The sequence below is a fragment of the Typopeltis vanoorti genome, chromosome 25 (assembly GCF_054136105.1).
Source record: "Typopeltis vanoorti isolate ZY-2024b chromosome 25, IOZ_Tvanoo_1.0, whole genome shotgun sequence".
NCBI lineage: Eukaryota > Metazoa > Arthropoda > Arachnida > Uropygi > Thelyphonidae > Typopeltis > Typopeltis vanoorti.
Genome location: NC_143573.1, coordinates 69691272 through 69704337, shown reverse-complemented (window position 1 = coordinate 69704337; position 13066 = coordinate 69691272). Strand labels below are relative to the sequence as shown.

Sequence of the window (13066 nt, the reverse complement as noted above, 5' to 3'; positions counted from 1 at the left end):
AGGGATTCAGCATCAGCAGTGCTCTCAGTCAGTCCACATGATATATCATTTACAAACAAGTTAAACAGCAGGGGCCAAAGAACAGAACCTTGGGGCATGCCACTAGTTATCCTTCTTTTTTTGGAGCAGTGGTATCGTTCAGAGAGCCAATCTCTGATCCATCTAACCAATATACTGTCTATTCTCATCCTCTGCAGCATGTACACCAACTTATCATGTGGTAATCTATCAAACGCTTTTGCAAAGTCTAAGAATATCACTGTATATGATTCTCCCTTATCTAACACACTCGTCACCTTAACATAAAATGCAAGTAAATTACTGAAACAGGACCTACCCTTTACAGAGTCCATGCTGACCATTATAAAGAATGCTATAGTTGGAGACTTCTATCTTAGAACCATGCTTGTGGAGGTACTATTTTGCCTTCCTTCCACTCCTTAGGAACCCTACCCACTGCAAGACTTTCATTAAATAACCAGGTCAAGGGCAAAATCAACTGTGGTGCGCATTCCTTAAACATACGTGAATATGTCATCCATTCCCACAGCCTTTTTTAAATCTAACCCAACCAACACCTTATGCACCTCTGTTTCTTTCACTTCCAGTTCTCCTAATACTTGCCTCTCTTTTATATATTGCACCGGATCATTTACACCAGTATGATATACACTGATAAAGTGCTCATTCAATAATTCCACTATATCCTTTGCAGCTGTTATTCTGCTGCCATGACTATCTACCAATGTTAGTCTGCTATAATTGTTCTTCCTCTTGCTTGCTATGTAGCGGAAAATATACTCTTCGTGGATCTGATCACCACCAACTGTCTTGTACCTCCCCCATAACATTTTCTTTTCCCCCACAGCTTGCTTGATTTCTCTGTTCATCCATTTCACTCCCACTCTATTTACTTGCTTAACTGTCGTTATGCAGTCATACATTGCTTTTGTCAGATACTGCCTTATGAGTTTTCATGCATTGTCAACATCTTTTCTGCTCAGTTCATCTACCACAACGTACCGATGCTAACTGACTACAGAGCTTCCTATAATCACCCCTTCTTTATACTTCCACATGTATTCATTTTTGGTGGTGACTTTTCTTGTTTCATCACTTCCCAAACAAGTACCTCATGATCACTCTAACCAACTGGTGGCAGTCTCAACACCTCATTAACAACTACATCTTCTTAAGTCAACACCAAATACAATACATTAAAGCCTCTAGTTGCTTCAGTCATGTGCTGCTCGAGATACTTATCTCTAAGAAATTCCACAAACTCGCTCTCCTTGTTCCCATACATTATTTCCAGTTTCCATTCTATATTCCTGTAATTAAAGTCTTCCATCAGGATCATCTCTTTTTACATTCCCAACTAATTTGCCTAAACATTTCACAATCAGTATTCTCTGCATTCCCTGGCCTATAAAAGCATCCTATCAGATATACTAACCTGTTTATTTCAACTTCGCACCACACAGATTCAAAATCTGTGCATGTGCCATCAACTTCCATACTTTGCAGACACAATTCCTCTGCAATCATTAACAACACTCCCCCTCCTCTTTTTGCATGTCTATCCTTCAGGAAAATTCTATATCCTTCTAATTCTATTCCTGACATGACATCCTCATCAGACAACAAAGTTTCACTTATTCCAATTACTTTTGGGCATACTGTCTCAATCAGTGCCACAAACTCAGCTCTCTTGTTTTGAATACTTCTTATATTCGTGTATAAACATATCAATCACTGTGTGTTTGAGGCCATCTTACCAGCACCAATATTCTCTATTCTAACTGCTATACTACACCTCTCTCTTTGGTTTGACTACTCCTGTTTCCTTGATCATGAGTGTCATTTCCATTCTTACCTGTCTCATCCTCACCTTTATGCATTCCATCACCTTGTGCTGCTGCTGCAAACCACATCTTCAACCTCATATCCATCTTTCTGCTGCTGAACAATCTCTTGATTTGTGCTATCCTGTTTCACAGGTAGGCTCTGATCATTTGCTACATTAGCTTCTTGACTCCGTGCCTTCTCAGAAAAACAATAGCCTTTCTAAATGCCCAACACCAAACCCATTCAAATGTAATCCATCAGCTTTATACCATTTGAACTTCTTCAAATTCACTCCACAGATTTACATATTGAACCCTTTTTGTCTCACATAACTCAGCCACTATTCATTATCTCTGCTCTCCTTCTCAATTCATTATTATCATATCTGGGCAACATGCCTATGACTTTCCCAACAACACTATTCTTCTTTACCTGCTGCATCAACTTCCTCACGTTTCTATCAACATTCTTCTTCTCCCCAACTAAGTCATTTGTGCCCATGACTACCACTAATTCTGATGCCCGGTATTTCTTTTTCTGCAACACATCAGTTATTTGCTTTATTGTTCCACCAGAAAACCCTCGATCACACCTCTAATGATTGAGTCCCCATACACCGATATATGCCCATCCTTTGATTCTTTCTTTATAACATTAACTTCCTCCTTCTCCTTATCATCAGTAAATCTCTCCTTTAGCTGTTTAATATCCTCTTCTAGATGTTTCATTTTGCTTGTCATTTTCATTAACTCCTGCCGAAGCTCTTCTACTACAGTCCTGACGTTTGTTCCCATTTCTAATCGTGCTAATCTATGTAGACACTTTTCACATACGTTAATGCTTTCCTTCTTGTTTATCCAAACAGTCCACAGATCTTCCACATTTTTCGGTACATACATATAGCAGTTTTCACAATGTATCCACTGTGAAAAATCCAAGACAAAGCCAGAGTTTCGTACAGTAGCCTTCTGTGCTGCTGATGTACATTTCTTTATGGATGCTATCTTTAGAAGCTGAGGTAGTACAACAAACAAGTAGCAAAACACAATATGAACAACAAAAGAATTTCAACAACACCACTGAAGGACACTTGTATCCACACTGAAAAAAATTCAGCACAATTTGTGACAAAAAAGCCATACTGTACACTAAAGTTTCTATTAATTGGTGAGAGTGACCACTCGATGTGTACAATCTGTTATTGCTGTCAACAGTTTTTTCTTAAGTATCTCCCATGCACTAATGATCCCCCTCTTCCTTGAAATTCTTTCATCTGTTGTGCTGCTGCAAGCTACTTTCTAAGTTTATGGTAATTGTCTGCTTTATAATTCTACATAATTTCCCATGCCTATTCATCCTCCAAGTCAGGACTACACGGTCACTCTCACCAATGAGGGGGGGGACAAGTATGCCATCTCAGTCCTAATCAGACCCTCTGATACGGTGACTAAATCCAGAAGTCTCGATCCTTGTGTTCCCTCCACCCTATGCTGAATAAGACAGTTGTCCCTCAAGAAATCCAAAAATTCAATTCCCTTATTACTGCATGCTGTCTCCTCTGCCCAGTTCATATCACTATAGTTGAAGTTGTCCATAAGGATCACTTGCTTTGTGCTTGAATTTGCCTAAAGATTTCTTGTTCATCACCATCTATATTCCTTGCTCTGTAGCAACATGCCACTAAATATCTTGTCCCATAAGCATCTGTCTCACACCATATAATTCGATATTACCAGATAACCCGAACCATTCCCCAGATACTCTAGACCAAATACCAGTGACCCTACCCAATATACAGTGAATATAGTGAGCCCTCTGGGTAATTCTGACCACAATCTAGTGCTTATCTCTTCCCCCATGCAAAATGGGGAAGGAGAGTTAACAAGAATATCAAGAATATTATAACAGTGCCAAGTGGGACAGCCTCCATGACTTCTATGCTTCATTCCCATGGTTGGACTATTGTTTCTGGTCTTCCAATCCAAACATATACACTGAACGTATCACCAAAGTAATCCTTACTGGCATGGAAACATACATTCCTCACACTTTTCGGAACTACCATCCCCTAACTAAATCTTGGTTCTCCAGAAGATTTGCTAAGGCTGTACAAATGAAAAATCAAGCATTGGTCGATTGGTAGAGCCTCTGCTACTAATGGCTCACGCAAAAAGTTAAGCAAGTTTGCATGTGATTAGTAGTTGGAAGGGATCACTCGTTCAATGCTGTTGGCACGCTCTCCCTCGATGAGTCTTTGGACTCCTTGGAGGTGTCACATAATAATAATAATAATTATAATAATAAAAATACCACAACTGGCTAAAATCAAGAACTCCATCCTTCTTTGATGCTTATACCAAAGCCCAAAATAGATTCCAGAAAACTATCAATGCAGAATTTGAATGGGCAAAAAGCAGGAAATTTGCAGCCTGCCTAAATGGCAGCTATGCCTTTTGGTCTCTTGCCAAAGCAATTGGTTTTAAGTTTTGCTCAACACTATTCCAACCCCTATCGTACTCAGGTGGCTCTATTGCATCATCACCCACAGAAAAAGCTAATCTCTTGATTTCACACTTTGCCTCCAATGCATAACTGATAATTTTAAATGCCCCCCCCCCTCCATTCATTCCAGCTGTGTGACATACAATGTTCCCTATATCCTTTTGCCAGAAACAGATCAGAAACCTACTGCTTAAATTAGACACAAAAGAGTCTCCTGGCCCTGATGGCATTCCTCCAGTTGTCCTGGAGGTTTGTGTGCTGGAACTGACTCCCATCCTATGCTGCCTGTACATTATTATTATTATTATTCAGGCCTCCATGGAGTCAAAAGACTCATCGTGGGAGGTCCTTCCTAAGAACATAAAGTCTGTCAAGACTCATCGAGGGAAGGCACCCCCCCTAAGAAACACAGTCTATCATACCACTCCTTAAACTCATTGACCGTTCTCGCTCTCACCACTCCATCAGGCAATGCATTCCACTGTTCAACCACCCTCCATGCAAAGAAACCACTCCTCACCCTCTTGCTCACAGTTTCCTTTCGTAACTTCCGGGGATGGCCTCTTGTCATCACTCCTTCCCACTGTTCAACCAAGCGAAAGAACTCCCCAGTGTCAACCCTGTAACCACCTCTCAACAGTTTAAAAGTCTCAATCATATCACCTCTCCTTCTTCTATCCACCAAACTCTGCAGTCCACATTCCCTCAGCCGATCCTCATAACCAAAATTGTACAGTCCTGAAACCATCTTTGTCATCCGTCTTTGTACCCTTTCCACAGTTAATTTATCCCCTTCAAATTGTTAATATGTTGTTTTCTGTATTATTTATTTTATCTTTATACTCATTTTGTTTTTATTTCTAACCTATTCACTAGTACTTATTTATTTTTTTACTTACTCAAACCTTACTCATCTAAAATCCTACTCACTGAGCTATTGTTATATCTTCTTTTACTTTCTTTATACTTTCGTTATATATAATATACTAATATACTTCCCTAAGAATGCCTTACTTAACTCCACCTAAGAATGCTTCCTTTTTGGACACTGGCAAATTTATTTTTTATCGCTGCGCCAGCCAGAGTCCTATAATATGAGCTTATTCAAAATTCAGGGAATATTCCTAGGTTAATTGGCATTCATTCTAATATGCACTAAATAGATACTGGTTCTAATTTCAGTTGTGGCCAATAATCTATTTTACTCTAACACTCTCATTAAATTCCCTCCCGCTATGGTTCTAAATTTTTGTAAGTGGTAATTTGAATTCTCGAATCAAGCATGAATCAGGCACATACAACAAAACATGTTTATTGGAACAAGTTACACTTTACAGCTATAATTGGAACATGATACTAAGCTTTTCAAAATCTCTTGCTAAGTTAATTACTCAATACTAATTTAACAGAACACTCATAGATTAACTTGGTAATCCCACACAAACTATAAAACATTAAATCTAGCTAATTATGTTACTCAAAAAACCAAACTCTTATTTCATGCTACATTAAAATACATCTCACAACCCGTTACTATTCTGATAAAATTCATCTACAAAATTTCAAATTCACATATAATCTCAGTCACATGCAACTAAAGTTTCACTCTTGACATTCCTTTGTTTATCAGAATCACTCTATCTCAAATTACAAATCCTTATCATAGTCCACTTTAAATTGTCCACTTAATATGATCTAACACTAAATTCTGTCTCATTCAAACATACAGTAAAGGTCTTTACGTTACCCAATCTTTTTCTTCCGAAGTTAATGCCCACGTGTTGTTCGGGTCCTCCTTCAGTCGGTTGCTTCCGCAATGGGCTTACGACTACGCCATCCGTTTTACATTCTTTCCGGACTCGAACTTCTCACTGCCTCGATACAGCACATTCTCTGCTCCTACTTGAATGGGATATCCCTCTTGCTCGTCCCTACTCCGTCCGCTAGTCAGGAATCCTCGAAGTGAAGTTGGAAACAACTAGAAAAAAGTCTTGCATTATTGCGTGCATTCATTTATATTTCGTCCCTTCTTTCCCATATGACCCTTCGTCATCATGCCCCTAAGGTGATCCTCCAAGTCCTAGCTGCCGTTAGGTGCTGTATTCCAGGAATCCCGCTTACATCATATTCCTTGTATGTTGTAGCTGGCAGCATTACAGCCGATACGTGCATATGTAACTCGACCTTTGCACTCGTACTCTTAACTTCTTTGGCGACTTATTAAGTTTAAGACAGCTTAATGGGACAAGATTATACTGCAATTTCCTTATTAAAATTCATTAATCCTATTACATATTAGGATTAATTTGTAACATATTCTGAGTGAATAATTTCTCAAAAAATCGTCCATTCAGGATCTGACAAAATCCTGGGGACCAAATCTGAAAACAATAGTCTAAGTGTGGTCTGATCAGACTTATACAACGGAATAGTAACCCTTTTATCTCTGCAGGTCAGTGTCCTTCTCATAATTGCAGCAATCCTCTGTGTTACCTTCACACCTTTGCAATATGTCCCCTAAATTTCAGGTTACTATCAATCAATGCCATGGAGAAATTTGGCAAATCTTAAGTGGTTGCACTTTATATCGCTAAAGCTTTTGACTGGGCATGGCACAAAGGCTTACTAAGTAAACTCCTATCATTTCGACTGTCTCAGCACTTCTGCAATTGGATTGACAGCAATCTGTCTGGATGCATGCTATGTGTGATGGTAGACAGTTCCTTATCCTCTCACCATCCAACTAATGCTGGAGTTCCACAAGGTTGTGTTCTCTCACCAACCTTCTTCCTTCTGTATATCAATAACCTACTTCAGTTGACCTCCAACTCAATACACAGTTTTGCAGATGACAGCACATTGCACTCCTCCCTTTCATTTGACAAACTTTACTCTACACAACTCACTTCAACCAACCTACAGAACATCAATCACCCTCAGAACATCAACCACCACCACTGCCCTCAATTCTGATCCTCAAGCCATCCTCCAATGGGGCTCAGATAACCTCATCAATTTCAATGCTAGTAAAACCCAGTTCTCTGTTATTTCTCACAAAACAGAACCATTTTCCCCCAGTATTATTTTTGATAACACTCAAATTTCCAGACAAAATGAGATTTCTCTTGGAATTATCTTGACTGATGGCCTCTCCTGGCATAAACACATCACAACCATTGCATCCTCAGCTTCCAAAAAAAATAGGATTTCTCTTTTGCTGAAGACATTACTTCGCCTCTAAGCTCTGTGTGTGTGTGTGTGTTTTGCGTTTTCCTCCCAATAGTAGCCCTACTAGGAGGTAATTTATTCCTACATGCTCCATTGCATTACAATGCTTATATTATATGTAGCTTACAAGCACTGATTAACATTTCTGTTTATATTTTGTATCAATTTTCATATTTACATTTATATTTTTATATATACATATATTAACACTATACACTATAATTCACATAATATCAGTATTTATGTTAGATCACAAGGACTGGAAGTTGATTTTATTAGCAAATTTAATTAATTCTATGTAATACTTTTTGATAAGTCTCTGTCTTGACACCGGCCACCTGTCTCCGGAAGTTGAGTTCAATAGCTGACGGTCGTAAAGTATGTCGTTGTAGCTGGCGGCATTACGGCCGATACGTGCATATGTAACTCGACCTTTGCACTCGTACTCTTAACTTCTTTGGCGACTTATTAAGTTTAAGACAGCTTAATGGGACAAGATTATACTACAATTTCAATTTTAATGGGACAAGATTATACGTCAACAGTCTGTTGAAGGTGTGGATTGCAAATGCATGATGGTGATTCCAGGATATGGAATCTGTGTAAGTAGTGTCTTAGTTTTCGATGTCCCGTTAGTAGTGTGGTTAAACCTGGAGAAATGGCGTGTTTTTTCAGCTGGAGTCTGCTTCTGATGCTAGGAAAGAATTCTTTTGTTGTTGATCCGTTTTTTGATGTTTTCCATTCTTCTTCCCACATGTCTAGACTTTTATTTTTTGCAAGTGTTTTTATAGCAGATTTCGAGAATTTCTGGTAACTTGTTTCTAGCTGCTTTGTTAGCCAACTGATCCACTCTCTCATTTCCTGCTGTGTGTGCGTGTGTGTGTGTTAACATTATAGAAATCACATCTGCCCAGCTATCAAATACTACTCTCACATTTGGAATGGAGCTCCTAAAAGCTCCCTTACAATGCTTGACTCAACACAGAGGAGAGCAGTTAGATTGATAAATGACCCATCTCTTACAACTCATTTCCCCCCACTTTCACACAGATGTTTGATCTCTGCAATTTGTGTATTCTATAAATATTTCTATGGCAAATGTTCATCTAAAAGAGCATCAATAATTCCCTCACTCAATACTAAGCCCTTTGGAACACATACTGCTGCCGCCCAACGTACTTTCACAGTACACCTCGAAACCCACAGAACAAATTTTATTTCCTCCTCCATCCCTGCTACTGCTGTACTTTGGAACAGTCTTTCCCCTGATCTATTTCCCAAGGAATACAATCAGGCTTTTAAATCAAATGTAAACAAGTTTCTCCTTCCCCAATTCACTAGCCATATACGGTACTATAGGTTGATCAACCAACCTCTTGTGCATAGGCTCAACATAAAAAAATATGCATGTTCTCTTCAAGCCATTAGTCTTATTTCTGCTGAGATTCTTCACCCCGAGAATGCATAATTCATCTCTTATCATGAGTAAATTCAATCACGGGTGACCATAACTTTTATCCCTAATAATGAAACCAGTTCCAAGATCATGTTTATCTAAGCTGTTTCCACCACAAAATAGTAAAAGGTTATCTTTCTTCAAATCACCTTCCTCTATCCATCTTGTCTCTTGTATTGCTACTATATCAGTTTCATATATGTTTAACTCTTGAGTCAGTACTTGAAGTGCTCTGTTCTCTACAAACTTCTCACATTTCATGACTGCTTATTAATCTTCCAGTGTGATTTCTTTCACAGTGGTTGAGAATACGGAAAGCAGAAACTAAAGAAGAGGATTGTTTCAAAGTCATTCTTTTAAGATTAACTTTGAAGCAATCCTCTCTGCTGAAAAAGGCACTTTATACTGGTTTTTAAGAGAGATTTAAAAAATTTGAATTAGTTGAAGAATAAGTCTTACAGTGGTATGAGGATATTTCTATGATTATAGAAGATAAAATTAATGCTTTCAGAAAGTATTAATTAACCAGGTTGGTTGAAGATAAGATTGAATATATATCAGAAAGAAACTATAGTTAATAGGAGAAGTGAGGAAAAGCCAGAGAAAGCTGGAATAATTTCTTATTTAATTTAGAGAGAATTAGCAAAATTCATTCCGATTGAATGAATGTTGTATTGCTAACATTTTATATGCTATAAAATCTTAAATAATTTGAATCACAGAACAAAAGAGAATGTAAGAATCAGCAGTGTATGAGAGAATTTAAGAATCAGTGTGATAAAACTACATGGCTACAGAATTTCTGGATTTATGATCACATACTAGGAAGGAATTAGAAATAATATGGTAAAACATTTCTGTACATGAATCAACTGGAGAAGATAATGCTAATATTACACTGTTCATATATGCTGATGAAACACTTAAACCAAAACTTACAGATTTCTTGAATAGAATGTGGAATGGAAAAGACCCACCAGAATACAGAAAACCATAGTTATTCCAGTTTATTAACAAATAATAATAATAATGATTGAGGAGTAAGAGTTCTCAATCATGATTACAAAAATATATGCAAAAATTATAAAAACAACTCAGAGAGTTATTGATTTTGCAAGGACAGATTCTGCACATATGGTTACTTTTCTTAGAAAGTACTAATCAAAAAGTACAAGGAATTCAATAAACCAACACATGTAGCATATATAGTCTATAGAAAAGCCTTTGATTGTGTGAACATAAATCAACTTTTAGGAACGCTTACTGACAATGAAAATCCAATCCAATTAACAGTAACAATCTACCATCTTTATAGATATAACTTCATAGCTGTCAAATTGAGTACTGAAATATTAAATTGGAAATCAATAAATTGTAGCATCTGACAAGGTTACCTTTATCATTACTACTCCTTAGTGTGTGTGCGCGCGTGCGTGCGAGCACATGTGTTAAAAGTATTAAATGACTAAAGACCGAGATTAACATATAAGGTTTTAATCGCACAACTAGTTTCGTCTAAACATTCTTCTTCAGGTGCTTAAAAAACATATAACAGGGGTGTTCAACCTGTCGATCACGGAGCAATTTTTGGTCGATCTCTTGTGTATTCCTCCTTACTTACAAATGTAATTAAAACTGAAAACATAATATTTTATTTATGATTATTTTGTATTATTTTTATTTCGCTTTAAGTTTATTGCTATTGCTTATTTATTTTTCGTTAAAATGTCAAATCAGTAATTTTCTTATAAGTCTGGGTAAATGAATTAATTTGGATCAGTAGAAGTCAAACAGCAAGCCGAGTGAATACGATTATAAGCAAAGTCGATTGTAGCTTAAATATTAAATATTCCAAAGCACATTACATCGATTTTTTACTTAGGTTAAGTCCCATGTGAATACTGTAAAAAAATAAACTTTGTCTCGGTATAGTTTATATTAGATGTTTTTGTAAATAACTCTTTTGAAGCCAACTGTATATACTGCTTTAATAAGAATTTGTTAGAGTGTTAAAAACAAAGGCAATGTTTTTGTCGCTGAAGCTGTACATGGCGGCATTAGAAAGATTGTTATCGAAACCCGTATGTATGAGAAAGGCTTGCCGGCTCTAAGTGTAAACATCTCCGAAGTCAGTCAGAAAGAGTTCAAACAACTTTCCGATGGCCGGCAACTTACAATCAAAAGAAAACGGAGGAGAACAAAAGGCATGCTGAACTTGAAACTTAAGATGAAAGACTCATACCGATTCTTTGGGGGGGTTGCCAGACTTCATGCGAGGTCTCAGAGGAATTTCCCACTTCCAGAAAGGAGCTTCTTAGTTTGAGATGTCGCTAGAGAGAGAGACTACTTCTAGGCCGCAGACAAGGTTTCAAATTGCCAAAAGGAAGAGTTCCAATTGCCGGAGAAAAGTTTCCAGGCCAGGTTAATGTCAGACATTCACCAGTTTGTTGCGATTTCATTACAATTTGATGAATCAAATGACTTCACTGATATTGCTCAGTTAATGGTATTTGTTCGCATGGTATTTCAAGATTATTCAAGTAAAGAAGAACTTTTGAAAATTATACCATTATTGGGAAAGACTAGGGGAGAAGACATTTTTTTGGTATTTGATGAATTTGTGAAACAACACAAACTTCCCCTTTTTAAACTTGTGTCTATTACTACTGATGTGCTCCTGCAATGATAGGTAATAAATCAGGCTTCATTTCATTATGTAAAAACGATGACAAATATCCAGATTTTTTAACATACCACTATATTATTCACCAAGAAGTACTATGTAGTAAAAGATTAAACACAAAAGATGTTTTGGATATTACATTTAAAATTGTAAATTCTGTTCAAGGAAAAGCCCTGCAACAGCGGTTATTTAAATTACAGGCAGATGATGATAGGGAATTTCTATTGTACAATAATTATTATTATTATTATTATTTTGACACCTCCAGGGAGTCCAAAGACTCATCGAGGGAGAGTGTGCCGACAGCATCGAACGATTGGCCCCCTTCCAACTACTAACCGCGCTCAAACTTACTTAACTGAGCCATTAGTAGCAGAGGCTCTACCAATCGACCAACCTTTGCCGGCAATATATAATGTTCGCTGGCTCAGCAGAAGTCAATTTTTAGAAAGATTTCTTGTATTAATTAACGATATAAAAATTTTTCTTGATGAAAAAGGAGATATTTATCTACAATTGAGTGATAAAAGATGGTCGTTACACTTATCATTTTTAGTATATTTCTGTACGAAATTAAGCAATTTAAATTTAGAGTTACAAGGTAGAGATAAAAATTGAATTGAATGTTAAGTTCAATAAAAACTTTCCAACAATACTTACTTTTATTAAAGAAAAATATAAATGACCGCGAATTTAGACATGTCCCATGTTTATTAAAATTTTTCGAACAAAATCAAGAAATGCTTCGCTATGATTTAAAAGAATTTATTCGTGAAATGGAATTAGTTGAGGAAGAAATAAATTCAAGATTTAAAGATTTTAATAAAACTGAAATGATTGTGTCTTTTATCACTAATCCATTTCAAGAAAACTTGAACATCACAGAAATTTCAATAAAATTAGTGGGCTGTTTGATATAAACCAAGCTGAAGTAGAACTTGAGATAATAAGCATTCAGAATAGTTTACATTTAAAATCAATAAGTGTTCAATGTTTGTAATCAATCAAATTAGTACAGGATGATCACTGTCACCAGCTGGAGGCTGAACAGTCATGTCTTTTAAACTCCTTTGACACTCTAATCAGATCAAATGCTCTTTGACTTGAGCTTCTTCTGTTGCATGTTTCTTGAGAAAGTTGTCTCGCAACAGCTCAATAAATTATTTCATTCTTCTTGTGAGATTTCACCACTACCCAATTAATGTTTGGATAATTAGTCACCCATGATGATCACTTGTTTTTTTTTTTTTACATCCATCATGTTTATTTGGTAAGGCATTTTGCTATCACTAGTAGTCTATCCACTATGTATTTGATCTTATTAGACTCTACCTTACACTAGATGGCTT

General features: G+C 36.8%; 1 protein-coding gene across 1 annotated transcript in view; it reads left to right on the top strand.

The window, feature by feature from the left end:
- The window catches only part of LOC150092824 (tetraspanin-4-like), a 108199-nt gene that overhangs the window by 84357 nt on the left and 10776 nt on the right, over nt 1–13066 (top strand). The gene's annotated exons all lie outside the window — the stretch shown is intronic.